The 23,655-nt window shown below is 38.2% G+C and overlaps 1 pseudogene; it reads left to right on the forward strand.

The window, feature by feature from the left end:
* The window catches only part of LOC149172962 (uncharacterized), an 88,965-nt pseudogene that overhangs the window by 28,936 nt on the left and 36,374 nt on the right, over positions 1-23,655 (forward strand).

Raw genomic sequence — 23,655 nt, forward strand, 5'->3', positions numbered from 1 at the left:
CATTTCAGCTTAAACTTGGTTTAAACTACTCGGATTATGAAGGATCCTACCACACCAGCATATAAATTGGGCTATCCGCACAACAACAGTGGGGGAGAGTAGAGAGAAACGCAGATTTGTAGAGCAGGGCAGTGGCACCTGCTCTTGGTAGGTGGCTGGAACCATTCTTCAACAATCAGGAGGTTACGAGAGGGTGCAGAAGGCCCAATTATCTAAATTGGGTGTTCCGATAGGCCTTTTTGCACGATTTTTCACTAGGAACTTAGTGGTGATGTCTCTTTCTATAGTTTGGCTCTTAATTTGCCATATATCTTCCAGATTGGAGGTATAAGGATTTTTATGTAAAAATCTACTTGGACTTCTCTCTTTTCATGCCATTTAATGAATGAAGGGCTTCCCACTATTGAGCAAGGCCTGAAGATGTAGTCCAAGTTGGATGAACTCTGTAATCAAATCTCTGTGTGTCTTGATGTCATGTGCGATTATGTCTCTTTTATCTTCATTTTATATGCTTATGTTCAATGGTTTTTAAGTGCTCAGTTTCATGTAATTCTGATGCATCTATAAACAAATAAATCCTGGATCAAGTGGTATCAGAGCAGGGCTTAGTTGATGCAAATTGCATGAGAGCGCTAACCAGAGATTAGCCTCAAAGGACGTGCATCATGAAGAGGATACATGGTGGATGTTGAAGCTCGTTGGGAAGAGACGCGGTCTTATTGTTGTTAATAATTGTGAGCATGAATGATCGAGTGTGCAGCCATGAACAGTGACAAAGAAATGCACAAGACCTTCCTGTGAATGTCCAAAATTGTGGACATCATGGATGAATCATATTAGAAGCAAAGAGAGGAGGAGACAGAGAGATCGAAGAGCAATGCGTCATTCACATCTTTTGGTGCTTGTGCATTCTATTCATCACCTTCCTTGAATTAGGAGGCTAACTAGAGGCTTCAAGAAGAGAACATTGAATTAAGAAGGCTCCTGTGAGAAGAGAAAGAGGAGAGGCAAAGATTGTAGCTTCAGTTGCGAACCATAGATGAGGCCCTGGAGGAGTTGAAGAACAACGACCAGAGTCTTCAAGAATATCTTTCTGGATTAAGGAGGCTTCTACAGGAAGAGGAAGAGGAGAAGTAGAGGCTGCTACGCTAGCTGCAAGCTAAGGATGAGGCCTTTGAGAAGCTATAGCGTGACCCTTGTGAGGTAAAAAGTAATTCTCTGAATTCATGTACATTTCCTGATGATGATGATTTCACTATTTTTGAAAATCATATCACAAGAATCAGCTCCAAACTGCTAAGGAGAATGGGATATGAAGGGGAGGGCCTTGGCATTAATGGCCAAGGAATCATAAACCCCATAAAAGTAGAGGAATTACCCCTTTAGGCAGGACTTGGGTATGTTAGCAAGGAAGTTGGGGAATGTGCCAAAACAGCTAGAAAACCACCAACAACTGATGATGAGAAACCCTCAGTAGTCCTTTCCAACTCGACAATGGAGGTAAAAGATGTTTATTTCCCTTTAGTTTCATCTTCACATAGTATAATTTTTGTTGGAAATGTGGGTATACCAATTACAGGGACAAACAAGAGACTCCTTACCAGGATGAGGTACAAGGAAGAAGAAGGACTTGGTGTCAAAACCAAGGCATAACTCAACCATTAGAGGTTGAGAAAAGACCTCAATTTTCAATGTTGGGGTGCATTGAAGCGCAATGCTCAAAGATGTCAGAAGCTTCCACGACATTATTGAAACAGTCGAGGAAAGAGGATGATGGGAATACATCACCATCAAACTATGGCAGTATGCATTGTGGAGAAAGAGCTGAGGCAAGCTCTTTTTCCCATGATCATACCAAAGACTAACAAGAAAGGTATAACCAATCTCAATATTCTAATGTTCATTTTGATTACAATCGTATTGTTAATAATGAATGAAAATCATGACATAAAAGGACTTGCAGTTTTTGTGGATTGCTATAATGATTCCCCCATCATCGACATGAAACGAAGAATAAAACGGAATGAAATGAATAGGATCCAAGACTGTAGCAAAAGTCAGACAATGTATGGGAAATAGACTGTAGATAGGACTTCTCTTGAACATCAGTGACACGACTCTGGATTGTGGCAGCATTTGACTCAACATAAGACTAAGAATCATGATGACAGAATAGAAAAGTCAGATGAGAGGCAAAAATGGATCACCCAAACCTGGGAAAACAAGTGACTGAGTACATATATCCCAAGCCTGACACTAGAAGTAGATGAGTGTCACATTCAAAAGCCACATGTTGCATATAAAAGGGATGTTTCACTTTCATTTTTCCCTACTATTTCTAGCAAGTACCCCAATTATTTTTAATCACAAGCTTGAAGGGGATAGCATATGATTGTCATGTAAGTTCATTCTTCGAATGAATCCATTCTAGTAAGTTTTACAAGTCCTGGGAAGGAGAAACTCAGTCTCGTCATGGTGACGAGTCTTTCCTCGTAAAATTTTTTAACGAGCCCAATGAAAGAATAAATCAATGTCCTTTTCATATTTAGAGATTTTGAAAAAGAGACAAAAAAGAAAACTCCATCATGTCCTTTTTCGTAATTTGTCTCTCGAGCCCAAAAAGGTAGAAAACAATATTCGAGAGAACCTCTTGACCATATCGACCAAGGTGTACCTTTTTCTCAAATAGTCAATCTCAACCCGAAAAAGGGGTATACATATATTGAGAGGACGTTAATTCATTTAACTTAACGAGTTCAAAAAGACAAGTACTCGACAATCTTTTCATGTTTCAAAAGTCAGAAAAGATCTTAAAGATGACTCCTCCTAGAGGAACAAGTAATAAAAAAGGATAGCAATTGGTTCCAGTAATGATGGAACTGCTCAAAAGATGTAATGGTCAAGAAGCTGGCTAATAAGACCACTCATTGCAGATGTTCCTCGGGAAAGGGTAAAACAACCAAGTGAAATCGTATGATCGGCCAAAGAGATGGTGACGATGGAATGAAAAAACCAAGGCTCATCTGGAAAACCAGGCTGATAAAAAGGGTGATCACGAGATGTAAAGTGGTAGTGGTTTCATTTTACATAAGCTTGAAACATCGGAAACTATGCTTGAGTATACTTAAAGATGGTTTCATTTTTCCACAAGCTTTAAATATGAGAAAAAAATATGCTTGGATTTGGTTTCATTTTTACACAAGCTTGAAACAAAGATAAACTATGCTTGAGATAATTTTGCATGCCCCCAACATAATGACTCTATTCAAGGTACATGCCCCCAAGCTTCTTTTCATTCAACAAAGTTGATGGAATGAAGGTTCACTTACGAGATCAAGCGAAAGACTCAACTGAGATTTTACAAGATCTAATCAAAGTCTCGAATTGGAAGGGGATTTGTTTCATTTTTTAATGAGCTTGACATAGGAAAAGAACCATGCTCATGAAGACTGATTTCATTTTTAAACAAGGTTGACACAGTAAAAGAACTATCCTCATAACACTTATTTCATTTTTAAATGAGGTTGACATAGTAAAAGAACCATTCTCATATCCTTTGTTTCATTTTTTAAGGAGCTTGACACAAGACAAGGAACTCTGCTCCATGGTCCTTGTTACATTATTTAATGAGCTTGACACAAGACAAGGAACTCTGCTCCAAGATCGTTGATCACAAACAAGAAGAGGCCATGGCTTCCAAGAGGTTCTCATCAGATGGGAGAACAACACTCTAGAAGAGATTGTAGAAATTCTCACTGTAGATTAACAGATTATGCAATATACTAAAGAAAAATACAAGATCTACTTCTACAACAAAATTGCGGAAGCTTAATCGAATATGAGCAAGATCAATTAGAACACATATAACAGATGAAGAGAAATCATACACATGAAACACAAAAGAATAATCCTGGCGGAATCCTCAGCCTAAAACCCCAATCTTTGTATTATCATATAAGTGGAAATATAGTTTGTATTACACAAAGCATTAGCTCACAAGCTATCATGCTCTCAGTACAATCCCTCTGCTACTCACAGATAGTCAAAGGCTTCTCACAAACCTTCTCCTTTGCCCTTTAGGCCTCTTATTTCCTTGTGCAGTTTTTCCTGGGGTCCAGTGCTTCCACTTGTGTGAATTCCCACCTCACACTGCTCACTTGGCTCAGTAGTAACTGCGCAATCCTGAAGGAGATAATTCCTTCTGCATGGATGAGTTTCCTATATAGGAAAAATCCTCCAACTGATAATACACTATCCCTTCCTCTGATTTCAACTGGGTCTTTGACTGAACTGACATGCATGATTTATTTATGAGAGACTATTCAGTTATCTGGAGAGCAGCAGTTACATGCATGCAAGCATTAACTAACTAAACTAACAATTAATTATACAAAATGTTAGAAATAATCTAACTGGACTTAACTCAGTTAACTGAGCTAACTAATTTCAACTCAAAGTACAACTCATCCTCATCTCCTTAACTAAGGGATAAAATCCTTAATCAATGGAGAAATTGTTGCATGTCTTCACATGGACTTCATGTTTGATTTCATCCAACTAATTAACTCAAGATGAATTAATTAATTATTAATCAAACAGTTGTTAAGAAAAAATTCGAATTTTACTTCTAAATTTTAGTTTAGGTATTAACTAAAATTGGAATCCATCCCGAAATGCTATTTATAGCAATGCTATTTTTAGCACTTCCATTTTTCATTCCTTGTTGCTATGTCCAACACTAGTACCCGAACTGCTATTTATAGCAATGCTATTTTTAGCATTTCGTGTTGCTATTTTCAACGTTCCCTCTCAACAAGAAAGTCATTCAAATCGAACTCGATCCTGAACCTTTGGAATGTTCTACATGCAACACTTCTCCCTAGTGTTTTTGCTCCAGCAACTCTAGAAACAAAAAAGAAACTCCCAACTGACCTCTCTGTTGGGCTAGAAAAATCCTCTGATGCTGAAGCTTCCTCTGTCACTAACAAGTGCTCCCACTCTGACCTCTAAGCTACTACAACACTCCAAGCATCTCACACTGTTGCACACCTCTCAATGCCATCCTGCACTCGTGCACCACTCCTGTGCCTCTTGCATTGCTGCAGCTTGCTAGCTCTGCACAGTCTTGGGAATCCTGCATTGTTGCTCTCTCTAATGCTCCATCTACATCTGTCTCTACCCACTCAGCTAGTCCTATTGCTCCTCATCGGGGCTCCCATAGCAAGGTCTAATCAAAGAGGTTGGGTACCTCAATGATCCTGCCCCTATTCCAGCCTTCTTGGGATTGTCACTCCACATTGCCCCACCTCCCACCTAGAGGTATGGATGCATGTAATCCCTCTGCCCACTTGGCTCGAAATTTCCCCCTATTGGAGGTCTCTACATAAGTGGATGCCTCCCCTCAGTCTCCTCTCAGCTTCCTCAGTTGTGGCTGCTCCACATCCTCCTGAAGTTGCTTCACCAATCCTGGCTCCTCCATAATTGTCTGAGACTTCTTCTGGTGTTGCATGTTGAGAGGTAATGTACTCTCCCTCTCAACCACCAAGTCTCCATTAGTTGCCTTTCTCCTCAAGGTTTTGCATGCATCTTGAAACTCAAGAGCATACAGGTTCTTGACTTGTGAACCGATCTGCTTCACCTGTCTCGTGGTGATGTGTCGAAGGAAAACATTTCCCTTACTAAAGACTACATCATAGCCTTTGTGTTCCAACGTTGCGATCGACACCAAATTTTTCCTCAGTCCTAGTACATACTTGACATCGGTCAAGGTAATGCAAGCTCCATGCTCCCTCTTAAAAACAACCATGCCTACACCTGAGACACTATACTTTTCACCATTACCCATCTCTATGAGTATCTGGAGATCTTTCTCCTCCAAGGTACTGAACAAATTCTTGTCGTTGGTCATGTGGAAAGAAGCTCCACTATCAAGAAACCAACCACATCCCACCATAGATGAAACCATGCATGCGAAGAGGATGAAATCCAACTCGAACTGTGAGGCCAATGCCTCAACTTCAGATCCTTCCTTGGATCCAATCTTGGATTTCTTCAGTGGACAATTTGTAGCAAAATGTCCCACCTCATGACAATGAAAGCATCGCACTTTTGATTTGTCAAACTTCTTCCCACCATGGGAAGAACTCGATTTGGGATGAGAATCCTTCTCCTTCCCTTTCTTCGCCTTACTCACTAAGGCACAATTTTCTTCATCCTCCTTGGATGAAGAACCATCTTTGGTGCTTCTTCTTATCTCCTCCTGCATCAGATCCAACCAAAGTCATTCCCAATTTGGAAGTTTCTCTATTCCATTTACCGAGTCTTGGTAGCTATGCTAGCTCTTAGGAAGATTAAGGAGAGCAAGACTCACCATTTCATCATCGGTTGTCGTGATCCCTACACTTCCAAGCTCATCCCTGCAGGTGGTGAGCTTGTTCAGATATGTAAAGATCGTGTCACCCTTTTCACACTTGATTTTCCAAAGCTTGTCTTTTAGCGACAACTTCCTCTGATCATTGTTGTTCTGATATAGTTCTTTCAATGTTTTCCACATCGAAAACAGTGTCTCCTTCCCATGGAGACTCGAGACTATGTGGTCTCGAACTCCCTCCAGAAGGATTCTCCTTGCTCTAGCCACACATTTCTTCCATTCTACCAATTCTGTAGCATTAGCCGCTGCGGGCTTGGGGACTTCTTGATCAATGAAGTCCTTTAGACCATTATCCTCTAATACTGCTTCCATGCGATCCTTCCATGCTATATAATTCGAGCTGCCATCAAGGGCATACTCGAGCCTTAAACTGTTGAACGCCATTGGTGAAATTGAGATGTGATAAGAACTCGATTTCTATATTCAGGAACTTCAAACTTTGAACTTCTCCCTTCTTGTATATAGTTCTCTCCTTTGATAACCTTTGTTCCGATACCATGTAGAAATTCTCACTGTATATCAACAGATTATGCAATATACTAAAGCAAAATACAAGATCTACTTCTACAACAAACTTGTGGAAGCTTAATCGAATATGAGCAAGATCAATTAGAACACATATAATAGATGAAGAGAAAGCATACACATGAAACACAGAAGAATAATCCTGGGGAAAGCCTCAACCTAAAACTCCAATCTTTGTATTGTCATACAAGTGGAAATATAGTCTAGATTACACAAAGCATTAGCTCACAAGCTATCTTGCTCCTAGTACAATCCCTATGCTGCTCATAAACAGTCAAAGGCTTCTCACAAACCTTCTCCTCTACCCTCTAAGCCTCCCATTTCCTTGCACAGTTTTTCTTGGGGTCCAGTGCTTCCACTTGTGTGAATTCCCACCTCACACTGCTCCATTGGCTTAGTAGTAACTGTGCAATCTTGAAGGAGATAATTCCTTCTACATGGATGAGTTTCCTATATAGGAAAAATCCTCCAACTAATAGTACACTGTCCCTTCCTCTGATCTCAACTGGGTCTCTGACTTAACTAACATGCATGAGTTATTTATGAGAGAATATTCAGTTATTTGGAGAGCAGCAGTTACATGCATGCAAGCATTAACTAACTAAACTCACAATTAATTCTACAAACTGTTAGAACTAATCTAACTGGACTTAACTCAGTTAACTGAGCTAACTAATTACAACTCAAAGTACAACTCATCCTCATCTCCTTAACTAAGGGATAAATTCCTCAATCAATGGAGAAACTGTTGCATGTCTTCACATAGACTTCATGTTTGATTTTCTCCAACTAATTAACTCAAGATGAATTAATTAATTATTAATCAAACAGTTGTTAAGAACAAATTTGAATTTTACTTCTCAATTTTAGTTCAGGGACTAAATAAAATTGGAATCCATCTCGAAATTCTATTTATAGCAATGCTATTTTTAGCACTTCCATTTTTCATTCCTTGTTGCTATGTCCAACACTAGTACCCGAACTGCTATTTATAGCAATACTATTTTTAGCATTTCTATTTTTAGAATTTCTTGTTGCTATTTTCAACAAGGATACATGTCTAGGGATCCAATGGAAAAATTAGGCTCCAATGCCCCCAGTACATGATGTACTACATCACCTACTAGATCATCAGTAGATGGGGGCATAGAACAAGTGGCCAAGTAATTAACTTGTGGCAGGGGTGATACCGCTTGCATATGAGAGCCATTTAGGGATGATGGTTGAGTGGGAGTTGATTCAAGACCAATGAATATAAGTTTATCAATGATAACAATGCTTCCTTTATGCGGGAAACACATCACTCAAAAGAGTGAAGAAACAAGAGCTCACATGACATAAACATAGTCATGGCCAAATGAGTAGCGTATAGGCACAATGTCAGCATAAGGGTACAAATAGCCAAAGACCAACCATTTGGGAATGGGAAAAGATGAATATATAGGTAGGGTAAGGGAGTCAGGATCTCTCCAAAGATAGGATAAGGCCATCATTTCAAGGAAGTAGCTCATAGAGATAATATCAAAAGGCCAAGTTGAGAGAACTCGACCTCATCCACGCCAAACAACCTCCATCTCATCGTTTTCGAGGCCTCTATATCACGAAGCTTCTTGTCCTCTTTGGGAAAAAATTTCTTTCAGGGATCATCACTGGTATACAAGCCAAAAGGGTGATGGCATCACGGGTCTAGCATAGTGCAACTAGCGACCATCATGTTTTTCAGTATCATGGGAGCGATGACCCTCAAATTAGGGTTTTAGAGCCCTACTCTTTAGAGAAGGCTTCAGGAAACTTTTCCATCCATGTTTTAGGGAAGTTATGAGTTGCATATCTAGATGAGTACACTGCATGATGCTTATGTTTTGGGCACTTCGGGGTATGTCACAGGGAAGTGCAAGAGGCGTGACAAAATATTATGTAACAAGCATATAAGGTAGATACTTTAAAATATTTTCTTCAAACTTGTATGAAATTGTTGCGAGATCAAAGGGTTGTAGAAGGACTTCAGGAATTGATAAATTCCTGCGCATCTAAAGAAGTATCACATAGTTATATGATCAAAGTTAACAATTTACATAGACAGAAGAGAATTGGAAACGAAGTGAGACTTGGTGTACAAATAGGAGAATATGACATGGACCATGTTATTTTAGATCTTGGATATGAAGCTAATGTCCTAACAAATAAAACATGGGAGTTGATGGGAAAACCGAAGTTGCAATGGTCACCTATTCGGCTAAGAATGGTGAATCGACAAAAGATTGTTCCTCTAGGAATATTATGAGGCATTATAGTGGACATTGAAGGGGTGTGAACTACTACTAATTTTGAAGTAATATAAATTGTGGATGACAGTAACCCTTATCTTGCATTACTTGGACTGGATTGGGCATTTTCCAACATGGCTATAATAACCTTAAAGAAGAGGAAAATTATATTTGAAAGCAACAATATGAGAGTGATCATTCACTTGGATCCATCAGAAGGAGAAAGATACGTTGAACGAGTTAAAGAGGAGTGCAATGCAACTGATATAGATAAAATCTATCATATGACAGTAAAAGAACAAGACTGTGTCAACCCTACTGAAGACAATTTAAGTTGGGAGTATGATAGTTTGTGTGCTTCATATTCAAAAGAAGAATTGGAAAATTGGTAAAACAGGTGACATGAAGTATCTACAAGGCGATGTACCAGAATTACTAAAGAAGTTTGCTATATGAAAGCTGAGGTATGTGACTTACCTTTTTTATGATGGTTTGAGTTATATAAATAATTTTCTTGAATAATATGAAGAACAGGTACCAAAGTGTCAAAGATTGTTAGCTCTCGATATAGCCCTAAGAGCTACTCCTACTAGATAGTGAGGTACACATAAGAAGAATATATGAACTTGGAAAGAATGTAAGGTTGATATGGATAAGGTTTGGTAAAGTAGAAATAGAGTTGGAAGATAAATATGATGGTCAAACTGATCCTATTGTAGAAAGGGCACATAAGGTTGAGTTCAATACCGTATGGGAGGCCGATTGTGTTGGTATTGAATAAGGACAGGACTTGGAGGCTCTGTATTGACTATCAGATGCTGAATGAAATCATTTTCTGGAATAGGTATCCAATCCCATGGATTGATGACCTTTTGGAATAGCTCAATGGGGCCAAATATTTCAGCAATATTTATTGAATTCCAGTTATCACTAGGTACCAATCAAACCCTTCGATGTGTGGAAGAATGCCTTCAAATCCAAGGAGGGCCTTTTCGAATGGTTGGTCATGCCTTTCGGGTTGACGAATGCCCCCACAACCTTCATGAGGTTGATGGATGACATCTTGCGGCCCTTCACCAACTCGTTCATGGTAGTGTATTTGGATGACATCCTGATCTTTAGCTAGAGTTAGGAAGAGAACCTACACCATATTCGACAGGTCCTCCAAACCCTGTGACAACACAAATTGTGTGCCAATTTGGAGAAATGCACTTTTGGTATGATCCAAGTTCAATATCTAGGGTACATCATTGATGAGCAGGGTGTGCATGTGGACCCATCCAAGATACAAGTTATTTTGGATTGTCTAGCCCCAACCACTCTAACAGAGCTCCACATCTTTTTGGGTCTTGCCAATTTCTATCACAGGTTCGTGTTGGGATTCTCTCATATCACTTGGCCTTTGAGACAAGTCACTAAGGGAAAAGCGAAAGAAAAGTTATTTTGGTACGAATCCCAATATAAGGCATTTTCCGAGTGGAAGCATCACCTCTTCTATACACCAATGCTCAAATTACCAGACCTGCAACAACCATTTGAAATTGAGGCAGATGCCTCTAACTATGCTATTTGTGCAGTTCTTACCCAGCAGGGACATTCGGTGGCATATCTTAGTGAGACACTTTCAGATACAGTCTGAAAGTATCCCACCTATGACAAAGAGATGTATTCCACTATGTAGGCTTTCTGATAATGGAAGCATTAAATTATGGGGAAGGAAATGGTCATCCACACTAACCACCAAACCCTACAGTTCATACAGACATAAGGAAACTTGCAGAATGATCACCATCATAAATTGTACACGTATATGCAATAGTTCCCTTTGAACATTAAGTACAAGAAGGGAAACACCAATAATGTTATAGACTTCCTTAGCCGACCACCGATTATGGCACTGACCACCGTGCTCGACTCTTATGGACACAAGACTTCGGGATGGCTACATCTTTACCAGAGTGATCCATAATTCATCACCACATACCAGATGCTCTTGGAAGGCAAGAAATTTCCAAACTTCCACCTCGAGGGAGCACCGTTATGCCACCTAGGACACCTTTGTGTTCCTTCAAGCAAGCGTACTAAGATGATTTTGGAGGTGCACTATAGTCAGGTCGTTGGACATCTTGGGGTAGAGAAAAAATTGGTAGTGTTGCAGAAATATTTTTATTGGACAAACCTTAGACAAGATATTGGGAAGTACATATGATCTTGCACTATTTGTGCCATTGCGAAATCTACAAAAAAAAATCAAGGCCTGTATACTCCTTTGCCTACTCCTAGCTGGACCTGGGAATCCATCTCTATCGATCACATGTTTAACCTTCCTTCTACCAAGAATGGCAATGAATGTGTTTTCGTGGTCATCAAAAGATTCTCTAGGATGGTCATTATGGCAACTTGCAAGAAGAGTTTCATAGCAAAAGTCTCTACCAAACTCATCTTTGAACGAGTATGGGTACACCTTGGGATCTCACAGTCCATTGTTTTCAATCGGGACAACAGGTTCCTAAGTACATTCTATTCAAACCTATGATCATTATTGGATATCAAGCTCACTAATTCCATGACCTTCCACCCCAAATTGATGTTGAAACAAAGGTCATCAACTGGATGATCATGCACATCCTTCACATGTACAACTTGAAGAATCCACGCACATGGGATGGAAGCCTCCCCTATGTCCATCACAACTACAACAGGGCTCTCCATAACTCAAGTGGCAAAAGCCCCTTTCAGGTGGGGTTGAGATGCCAGCCACTATGTCCCATTGATATTTCCATACCACTCGCAGCTCCTCAGGAAAATTCAACCCATGTCCAGTTTGAAGCTTACAGAGCTACCAACTTCATTGAACGCATTCAGCACATTCACCAGCAGGTCCATGACAAATTGAATAGATCAAATTCTAAGTACAAAAAATGTCAAGATCAGCATAGGGTGCCACACAAGTTCTAGGTGGGTGACAAAGTTTGGTTACATTTACAGAAGGAGCGCCTCGTTGGGGCCCACTGCAAGCTTCGCTAGCTCTGATATGAGCCTTACACCATCACTAAGGTTATAGGAGACAATTCTTTCAAGCTCAACATTCCACCATTCCTTGGCATGCACCCAGTATTCAATGTGGATCGATTGCAACCATACTTTCCCCCATTTATGGACACATCAGACATTGTTGAGCAACTAACACAAATAGAGCTCGACCCAAGTTATATCAAATAGGACACGATTAATAAGATCATGGATACATAAATCAAGAACACTTGCTAGCAGAGGATTCAACTATATCGAGTTTCCAAATCAGGTCAACTCCTTCACTAGTGCAAGTGGTTCACTATGGACCAAGTTCAACAAAAATTTCCTCGTCTCATGGAGGCTCTGCATGCAATGGGGACCATTTCTTCCTAAGAGGGGAGGACTTATCTAGGTGGATATTGGTGGCCACACACCTATTCCATGTATAGCTCTAGTTGGTTTCATCATTTTCCTTTATTATAGCACAATTTAGTATTTTTAACAGTTTTTCAGGTCCTAAACTTCCAGAGTTGTTTTGACCCACGAAATGGCTTTTTTTCTAGGTCTACATCAAGCCCATGGACATAGGTAGTGGCATGTATCATATATTGCAATGCTCGGAGAGACCTTTCTAACAAGGTATCGTACCCACCACACGAATATAATATAACCAAGTTACGACCCCAGGAAGTTGGTTCTCCAACTAACCCCAACACGGCCCACAAACTCTTAGTGTTTCGTCTCCTAGGGTTAGGGTTTTGGTTGTTGAGGTTTCTCTTTGTTGTTCAATAATAAAAGAACCCTTGAGCCCCATTTTAACACAGTTCAGAGGCATGTAGCCACCACATCGCTTCTCAGAGATAAGCTACCACTGCCTGAGCTAGTTTATTTCCATTTTGTATGTAAGCATATTTCATTTTTTTGATATTAATGAAATGAAGATTTATTTCTATTGCATTTCTGTGTTTATGTTTATATATGTATTTTGTTTTGTTCCTGCATAATTTTGGATCATTTTAAGCCCATGGAGGCATGAAAGGATCAAGGGTGATCAAGCAATGAGGCGATGCACCTCGAATGGAGAAATGGGAGACCAAATATGGCCCCTAGTGGATGAAGGGAAGGCTGGAGGGTTTGGAATAAGCATGGGGTTGAAAAGGATGCGAAGAGGACGAAAATTAGGGCACATAATGGAAGGTGCAAAGGAAGAGCTAGATGGGAAGATAGATGTCAAATCTAATGATTGCAAGGGAAGGTGAAACAACTCTTACTTGGAGAGAAAAAGTCGCGTGATCACTAGGTCACCAAATTGCCTACCTCAAGTGCTCTGATCAATCGATAAATGAAAAATGAGGGCGAGCGCTATATATAAAAAGGGTCACACGTGTGGAAGGGGAGGTCGCTAGGTCGAAGGTTAGGAGGGTTCCCGTATTAAGAACCTTCCTATGGCATGACCCAACAACTATAAAATCTAGTGTGTAAAAGTTCTATGCGAGATCATTAGGTCACAGGTCATGCCAAGTTGCTAGGATGAGGGGTAATAGTTATGCAACTTGGTGACCTACATTGTAACTCTCAGTGTAACCTTCAGTGTAGGTCGCGAGGTCATTGTACTAGAGAGATCCAAATTGGTGAGACTTGGTGACTTTGAGACTTAACGACCTGGGTGAGAGGAGATGTGAAGGAGAGGGTCATAAGTTGCAACTTTTAAGTTGAATTCACTAATTTATGGTAATGACAATGACGACCGAAATAGGTGATTCGTTTAGCAAACCACTGGTCGCACTAGCCAGTGTGCCAATTGCTCATGGTCCGATGCCTAGAGCCAAAGCATTGTGATCCACTTTTCAAGATCTACATAAATTCCAGATTAAGTAAATTAAAACTTTAAAGTTAGTAAATTGTCGGTGCATGAATGAAGCTTACATTAGCTTTTTGTCAAATTACAAATTAGAAAAACATTTTTATGTCAAAAATAGCTCAATCCTTAATGACCCGTCGATTTTGTAACAAAACCAATTAAAACGGTTGGAAACTAAATCCCTGGCTTTTTACATAGATCTCCATTGTTTAGTTTACATACGGACGGAATTCTCACAAATCAATATATTTTGTGAAACCAGACTATGATTTGTCATTTTTTCTATGAGTAGAATATAATATGTTTAATTAAAACTTTTATATTTAATTAAAAATTAAAATTAAAACTTAAATACTAAAGGTAAAATTTAAAATTAATATTGAAATCTAAAGGCGAAGCCTAAAACCCAAAGACTGAGAAATTGAAAAATATTAGGACGTTTACATCAAAGCCTAGCACCCAAAAATTATTGGGTTTCATGTGTTACAAATTAACCAAACCAAGAACATAGTGATAATTGAGAACCAAATTGTAAAAACTATGAATTATTATTATTATTATAAAAATGAATATAAATTTATTTGCTATTAAATTTAGCCAAAGAAACAGATATATTCAATGTAGGTTGGGTTCATTAAACTTGGTGTAATTTTTCAGCAGTTTGTATTTTTCCATAGAAACATTAGATATTGACAAATTTTATAAATGCATTAGCTACCTAATATATTTGGATGTTAGAGCACTATTTTCCATGCATATTAATAGAACTTTAGTCAGTCAAACATATTTTGTGAAACCATTGACTATAATTTACTTTATGTAATCTTTGAGCAATTTGTATTTCCCATAAAAACATAAGATATTGACAAATTTCATAAATCCATTAGCTACCTAATCTATTTGGATGTTACAACACTATTTGCCATACATACTGATAGAACTCTCGCCAGTTAACATATTTTGTGAAACCATTTACTAAGATTTGCCATTTCTTATTAACAAAATATTTTATATTTAATTATAGAGATTGAGAAGTAAAATGGTTTTATATTAATTTTTTTATAAAAATTATAAAATTAAATTATTATTTTTTAATTATATTATAATTTTTTTAGTTTAAAAATTTTTAATAAATAAATTTAATATTTTAAAAATAATTTAAAATATTTAAATAACAAACTATATAAATCAATTTCAATTATTTTTGCTATATTTTAAATTAAAATTATAATTTAAAAAAAATACATTTTTAATAAATAAATTTAATATTTTAAAAATAATTAAAAATATTCAAATAATACACCAATTTTAATATTTTTTTTATTATATTTTAAACTATATTAATAAAAAAGTAAGAGAACAAAAACTAACATTTTCATGTAAAAAAAAAACTACTTAGATAAATCATAATCGAATTAGAAGAAAGACAAGTCAAACCTAAGTGATGTGTGGTTTTTTAATTCATTGTTATTATTTATTCTTATGGTAAATTTACTAAATTCATATTAAATATTAATACAATTGTTTGAAAATATATTTAGAAGGGATCATTTATAGTAACTATATTTAATATAATTTATAGAATAGTAAAAAAATATTCTATTTTATTAATTCGAAAGAAAATTTTATATTAGGTTTAATATATATATATATTTTCATGATATTTAAACATTTAAAAGATTTGAGTTCAATTTATTAAAAGTCAATATAATCTAACGAACTTTGTAACATTACAATCCAGTCCTTGATAAGCATTCAGACTAAGCATATGTTGAGCATATTCTCTTGAGAATCAATTTACGGTGTCAATTAAAAAATAAAATAAAAAACAACACATCCTCATCCACGTTACAAATCTTATTGTAAAATGGACCATTTTACTATTTTTTTTGCTTATATATAAATGAATTATATAATAATGATGAACTTATCATGGAGGAACTTATTAGTATTGGAATGATCTCAAATCCCTAGGAAATTGGTGGGCCTGGAGCCACTTGGCAAGAATCTAATTTTTAAAATTTATTAAAAGTAATGGACCATTTTGCTATATATATATGTTATAAATAATAACGTGGAATTCATCATGGAGGAGGTTATTAGAATTGGAATGATCTCAAATCCCTAGGAAATTGGTCGGCGGGAGCCACTTGGCACGAATCTAATTTTTTAAATTTATTAAAAGTCAATACAACCTAACAAAATCTTGTAAAATGGACTATTTTACTAATTATTTTTTGCTTATATATAAATTAATTATATCAATAATAATGATGAACTTATCATGGAGGAACTTATTAGAATTGGAATGATCTCAAATCCCTAGGAAATTGGTGGGCAACCCTTGCATTAGATATATCCTAAGCATATTCTCTTGGCACGAATCTAATTTTTTAAATTTATTAAAAGTCAATACAACCTAACAAAATCTTGTAAAATGGACCATTTTACTAATTATTTTTTGCTTATATATAAATTAATTATATCAATAATAATGATGAACTTATCATGGAGGAACTTATTAGAATTGGAATGATCTCAAATCCCTAGGAAATTGGTGGGCAACCCTTGCATTAGATATATCCTAAGCATATTCTCTTGGCACGAATCTAATTTTTTAAATTTATTAAAAGTCAATACAACCTAACAAAATCTTGTAAAATGGACCATTTTACTAATTATTTTTTGCTTATATATAAATTAATTATATCAATAATAATGATGAACTTATCATGGAGGAACTTATTAGAATTGGAATGATCTCAAATCCCTAGGAAATTGGTGGGCAACCCTTGCATTAGATATATCCTAAGCATATTCTCTTGAGAAAATGCCCAGCATGAACATATCATTACAGGCTACATGGATTCAACCCATCATTTTCTATGGCTAATTATTTATCTAAATATATCATATCTTTTTTTGGTACGTAAGCACCCACGGGGGATTTGAACCAGTGACCTATCGCAAGGAGTGGCTTAAAAGTACACCAATTCACCATCAATCCAAAGCCCCATGGGATTATCTAAATATATCATCAAACTAAGATGGATCTAGAATAGTTTAATTTCCTCCTGAAATAGGTTATATTCCACATGAATACCATGGGACAATACCATGGATTCTTTTTTTTTTGCTCAAGTAAGAGTGGGGTCTTCTATTAAACTAGTAAAATACATAATGTACATAAAGCTGCACCCGCTCTGTGAAAAATTCAACAGCAGTCGGGCTGTCAAAAAACCAAAACAAACTTCAAAAAACAAGAAAAGCCCAAACAAGACTACAGAGGAGCCTGTTAGTCGGACTTCCGTGTATCAAAATAGAAACCTGAACGCCTTTGAGGATGGGCCCACAGATCTGATGGCCCATAAAACTTCAACAAAAGACCCACCATAAACTAATCTTTAACTCGATAACCCGATGATCGTGCGATCCAACCTTTCGAGATCCAACGGTCACGCGTTAATATCGGGCTGACAACTAACCCTCACTTTAACTCTTCTTACGGACCCGAAGAGGACCTTAGGCTGCCTTCTAAACTTTTTGGAGTCTGAACTAGGAATTATCAATCATGCAGTTTCTCCGCTCGAAATCCATAGGATGGAGGAGAACCAAAGGGATCACGGCAACTAGCCCCCTTTTTAACCACTCTAACGGATCCGAAAAATAAATAATCCCCTCACTATAAAATTTCGGGTCTAGTTTGAAAATTAAAGATCGAGCATATTTACACCCGAAATGCGTAGGATGGCAGCGATCTCTGAAAATAGCCCACCCTTTAACATTTCTTTCGGACCCGAAGAAAGAATATGCCATCACTCTATATTTTTTCAGGTCCGAATGTAGAGTTAACCTACGCATATTTGCCAGCCCGAAATCCATTGGATGGTAGAGATCCGGGCCATCTTTGGTCAGTAACCTTCCAACCTGCCCGCTGTTTACTTTCTACATCTTCCCTGTGAATGGTCCTCTTTCTTCAGTTACCGTTAGTCTTTGCTTATCTTATTTCTCAAGCTCAGAAAGTGCTCCTGGTCTAAGTTAGCCTGTTGATGACAGTCTTCGCGCAATTTTCCTGGGTGAGTCGACATCCAGTTATATCTTCTATTACTTTTAGAACAGAGTACCCCTTCATTCGCCAACCGATCTACTAGCCTGTTAGTAGTTCTACGAACATGAACAAAATTGAGGGTTCTCAGTGTTTTCAGGTGGGATTGGATACGTTGATATACCTACATTAACTGCCAGTGTTGTGAAACTCTTTCTGGTGTTGTGCCATTGCATATTTTCTTGACCAAATTGATTATCAATTCAGAGTCAGCTTCAATGATGGTGTTATGCAAATTTGATTCAATTAAGATTTCTAGGCATTGCTCTAGGGCCATGAGTTCTGCCATATTATTAGTGGCTTTCCCCAAATAACTATGAAAGATGATTTTTATGTATCCTTGCTCATCTCTTATGACTCTGCCATAACCAGCCACCCCAGGGTTTCCTTTAGAGGCTCCATCTATATTGAATTTCAAAAATCCATGAGGAGGAGGTTGCCAGAAGTCCTTATCTACTGTTATGTGACTAACAATCTCGCTTATGCCCTGGGAGAAAGGCACTTGAAGATCCAAATGCAAAAGTATTTTAACATCCTGGTCTTGAGGTGGATTCTCGGGGGTTTCTTTATAAGGATGCCTGCAATCTCTTTGAGTTGTCTAATGATCTGAGCTATGATGCTTTGAGATGAGGCCATTCTATTCTTGAAAATCCTATTGTTGTGTTCTTTCCAGACATCCCAGATTAGAAAGCCTGGAATCAGAGTCCAAGCTTTGTTGGTTATTTCATAATCAGAGAAGTTTCTCCTCCAGTTCTTCAAAGTTCCAGTGATGCTGAAAATGTCCCTATCCATCTGTCTAAAGATTGAAGCCACCCAATTCCACAAGGTGGAGGTGAAAGGGCAGAGATTGAGAAGGTGTTCCATTGTTTCTTCCTGTAATTCACATAACTGGCATCTAGATGGGCCTACTACACCTCTTCTCCGAAGGTTATCCCAAGTCAAAATTTTCTTATGCTACACCAACCACATGAACATTTTGATTTTCATCCAGTGTGGGTTCTGCCATAGGTCCTTCCATACCTTATCAGGGTTTGGTAAGTCAAGCCCTAGGGTCAATCTCTTGGCTTCTTTAAGGTTGAAGTTTCCTTTGTTGTTTCTGCCCCATCTCAATTGGTATGACGATGTTGATGTCAGAATATTTCTCTATTCCAAGATCACTGCAAGAGCTTTTGCCTGGGCCTTGAGAGGGGTCTCTTCACAATAGACCAAGTCCTTCCATGTTCTCCACTTTCCATTATTCTTGGACTGATCCCAGAAGTCACTTACCCTAAGTAGGCCTTGAATGTCAATGTCATTCTTGAGATAGGCTAGTTCTTCTCTTAATAGAATAGGTTCTTGTTGTGAGTTGTCCTCCCAAAACCAAGCTAGGTTTCCATCTCTGATCTCCCAGAAACTGTGTTTTTGTACAATGGCTCTATTCTCCCATGCTTTGTTCCAAATGTGGGAGCCTTTGATGAGCCCAAACATTCGAATGAGATCCCTTTCTTGCCAACTATTAGCATACTTCTGTTTCCAAATCTTGGCCCACGGGGATACCATTTCCTTTAGCCATCTCCACCATAGTTTTTCCCCAAAACTCTGCTTAGAGTGTTAGGGTCATGAAGTCCCAAACCTCCATGTGTCTTAGGTTTACAGACCTTATCCCATGCAACCAAAGCCCATTTCTTTTTCTCTTCCCCTTTGCCCCAAAGAAAGTCTCTTTGGATATTTCTGATCTATTGCACAACTCCTTTAGGAGTAGGAAGGGCTGAAAACATGAAGATGGGAACAGTTTGTAGGATAGCTTTAGTTAGCACTAGCCAACCTACTAGATTCAAAGACCTGCTTGTCCATTTTCGGACTTTGTCCTAGAGTTTATTAGTGACTGACTCCCAAATAGCCTTGCTCAGAGGTTTGTCCGTTAGGGGAATACCCAGAGATTTGGAGGGTAGTTGATCTCTTTGAAAGCCTAGAATTCTAGTGAGGTTTCTTTGAATATCAATGTCAGTATTAAAAAAGAAAATATTTGACTTGGTAAGACTTACCTCTGTCTCAGCAGCCATAGAAAATTCGTTCAATATTTGCTTGAAAGCTTTAGCTTCCTTGACTGTGGGTGTACCCTGCAGCATAGTGTCATCCACAAATTGTTGGTGAGTCAAGGCATCCCCATTCGTGGTGAGTTTAAGACCATGGAAATTTCCTTCTGCTTTGGCTTATTTGATTGCATAGCCTAAACCTTCCATCATGAGAATAGAGAGGAAGGAGGAGAGCAGATCACCTTTTCTGAGGCCACTTAAAGGTCTAAAAGTTCTGGATGGAGAGCCATTAAGTAGGATTGAGAAACTAACTATGGTAACAAGGGTCATTAACCATCTTATCCAGTTTTGTCAAATCCATACGCTTTTAGTACTTCCCTGATATAAGCCCAACTTAGCTTATCATAAGCTTTTGCTAGGTCAAGTTGGATGATCATACCTGCTTGCTTATTTCTCTTGAGAGAATGTACCACCTCGTGAGCTTGGATGATGTTGTTTAGAATTTTCCTTCCTTCCACATATCCAGTTTGTTCCTTAGTCACAAGAGTTGGTAGAAGGGGCTTGAGCCTGTTTGCAATTACTTTGGATATAATTTTGTACACCACATTACATAAAGATATGGGTCTAAATCTATCAGGTGTCATAGCTTTTTCCTGCTTTGGAATCAAAGCTATGAAAGATGCATTGAGCACTCTTAAAACAGTCTTGTTTCTCCTCGAATCCTCCACTACCTCAAGGATATCATCTCATCAGGCCTGGAGCTTTCCCATTTTGCATCTCTTTGATAACTTCGCTGACCTCCTCTTTAGTCACTGGCCTGTTAAGATTGTAATTGTCTTCTCTAGTTACCAACCTAGGAATGCGCTTTGTGAAGTTATTGATAAATTGTGATCTGTCTATGAGAGGCTCCTCTGCTATGCTTTGAAAATGCTGAACCAGAGCAGATTCTATTTCTTTGTGGGTGCTGAGTTGTTTTCCTTGAGTATCTCTAAGTTTTCAAATCCTATTATGAGCCTTGTGTTCCATGGTTGACTTGTGAAAAAACTTTGTGTTTCTTCTTCTTTTAACCATTGCACTCTCAATTTCTATCTTCAAAAGATCTCCTCTTGCATGCATTTTTCCTCCCATTCCTGTTGGAGAGAGTTAGCTTGTATTTTCCTTTTCTCGGTAAAAACATCTGAGATGAGGACTTGGTTGATTCCTTGTAGTTTCTATTCAACTTCTTTTTTGACTTTGAAGATGTTGCCAAATTCATTTTTCTTCCAATCTTTTAGCCTGAGTTTGATGTGTTTCAATCTCTGGTGCAGAAGGAACATACTTGTTCCCTCAACTAGCATGTATTTTGTCCACCATTTTTCAATATTGTTGATGAAGTCAGGTGGGTGAGCCAAATATTCTCAAACCTGAAAGGTCTATTTCTCGAAGTGCCTATGAAAGAAGCTTCCAGTTGGATGGGCTAGTGATCCGAGCCTCCAAAAGGGAGGATTAAAGTAGACAATTCAAGGCCTGTGAGAATGAGGTCCTCAGAGATTATGAATCTATCAAGCTTAGAGGAAACTTGAGAAGCCCCTCCCCTTTTATTATTCCAGGTAAAGGTGCCATTTTTTGTCTCCGTATCCACTAGCCTCATGTCATTTAGGAAGTTCTAAAAGGCTATGGAGTCTCTGCCTAGTGTTCTGGTCCCACCTTTTTTTTCTGTAAGAGATCTGATCATATTGAAGTCCCCTCCCAGAATCCAGGGCATAACAGGATATCTTTCTCTTAGCTCCTCCAGAGAGATGAGGAGCTTGAGCTTGTCTTCAAGTTTTTGAGGACCATAGACATTTGTGAAAAAATAGACTTCCTTGTCACCCAAAGGTTGGACTACCATTGAAAGGTAGTTCCTAGATGCTTTAGCAACTAGGATTCCAAACATTTGGGGGTTCCAAAGTGTAATAATTCCTCCTATTGTGTTGTCTACTTTAACTTCTAGATATTCATACTTGATGAGCCATTTGTTGTGTATTTCTCTTATTTTATCTATTGAACATTTTGTTTCCTGAATAAACATCATATCTGGTTTTTCTTCTTTTATTATATTGCTAATATTTCTTTGTTTCCTTTTACTTCCTAGTACCCTAATATTCCATGTGGTGAGCTTCATTAAGAAAGGTTGGTAAAAGAATAACTGGTAAGATCTTTCATCTTACCTGAGTTGATCATGAGTTTCCCACACTCTATCAGCAACTCATTCTGTCTTTTTCTTCCTCTTTTTCTGCCTAGATTCTTGGGATTGTGTCTCGGTGTAGCTTCCATAGTTTTAACCCCTCTGTCTTCCTGGCTATCATGGCTTCTCTTGACTCCAGAGCCCTTTGCTTGAGATTTCCAAAGGAAGAGTTGTTGTACTCTGTCATACTCCTCTTGTGGTAGGGAATCAACCCCTTTGGTGGTTCCCTACTCCAGGAACTTTTCTAGATCAAGATTCTCCCTTCAAGAATTTCCTGCAGCTCATGGTCCTCCATTCCAACCTCACTTGGGGTCATCTCGTGGTCCTTGTCAAGTTCCATAGTGCTAGGGAGATTCTCATTTTGTTTACTTTTTTCAAGTGTATCCTCCATGCAATGATCTTTTCGCTTTTCTGCAGGACCATCCTCCATTACCTGGTTCGTCCCATTGTTCCTATCTTCTTCTTCTAATATTTTGAAGCTGTTATAACTAAATTGCTGCTCCTCACTGGCCTTCTTTTGGTTATTTTCCCCTCCTTTCCCTCTGCCTCCCACCTTGGTAAAGCCTTCAGTGTCTTTCCCTGTGTTGGTTCTAATATTGTTCTCCATCTTGTTCAATGGGTAGTATCTGAAGAGGTGCCTATGTTCATGACATTTATGGCATCTGAACGGGATATGTTCATAATCCACTGCCTGCACCCATTCTTCATCATAAACTTCTAGAATGATTTCATCCATAAGTGCTCCAGAAAGGTCCATTTCTATGCATATTCGGGCAAAGCAGGTGTATTTCCCCTGCTGAGTCACATTTGATATTTTTCAAAAATGACCTAGTTTATTGCCTATGGCTTTTAAGGATTTTGGCAGCCAATAATCTAAAGGTAGGGAGTAGAGCCTTATCCATACCAGCACTAATGTGAATGTCTCTCGTTCTAGGACAAAATTCATCACCCATTGTCACATATAGAGGCCTGCAGCTGCGTAAAAATATGGTCTGCCTTCGAATACTCTATCTTTGTCCTCTAAGTTTGTGAACACGACTATGAAGAAACCCTTGGACCCAAGGTGAAGATTTATTTCTCCCTTAGGTTTCCATTGGTTCTTTATCCAAGAATACAAATCCTTCTTCGTTGTCCATATTGTAGAGCTATAAAAAGGGTCTCTTTCACCTCTAATTACCTCACATTAATATGTCAATCCGGGAGTGTTTTGTTATTTCAAAGAGTGTCTCAG

Source organism: Pinus tabuliformis, chromosome 4_2, assembly GCF_031772625.1.
Source record: "Pinus tabuliformis cultivar Carrire ecotype Pingquan chromosome 4_2, CPIR1, whole genome shotgun sequence".
NCBI lineage: Eukaryota > Viridiplantae > Streptophyta > Pinopsida > Pinales > Pinaceae > Pinus > Pinus tabuliformis.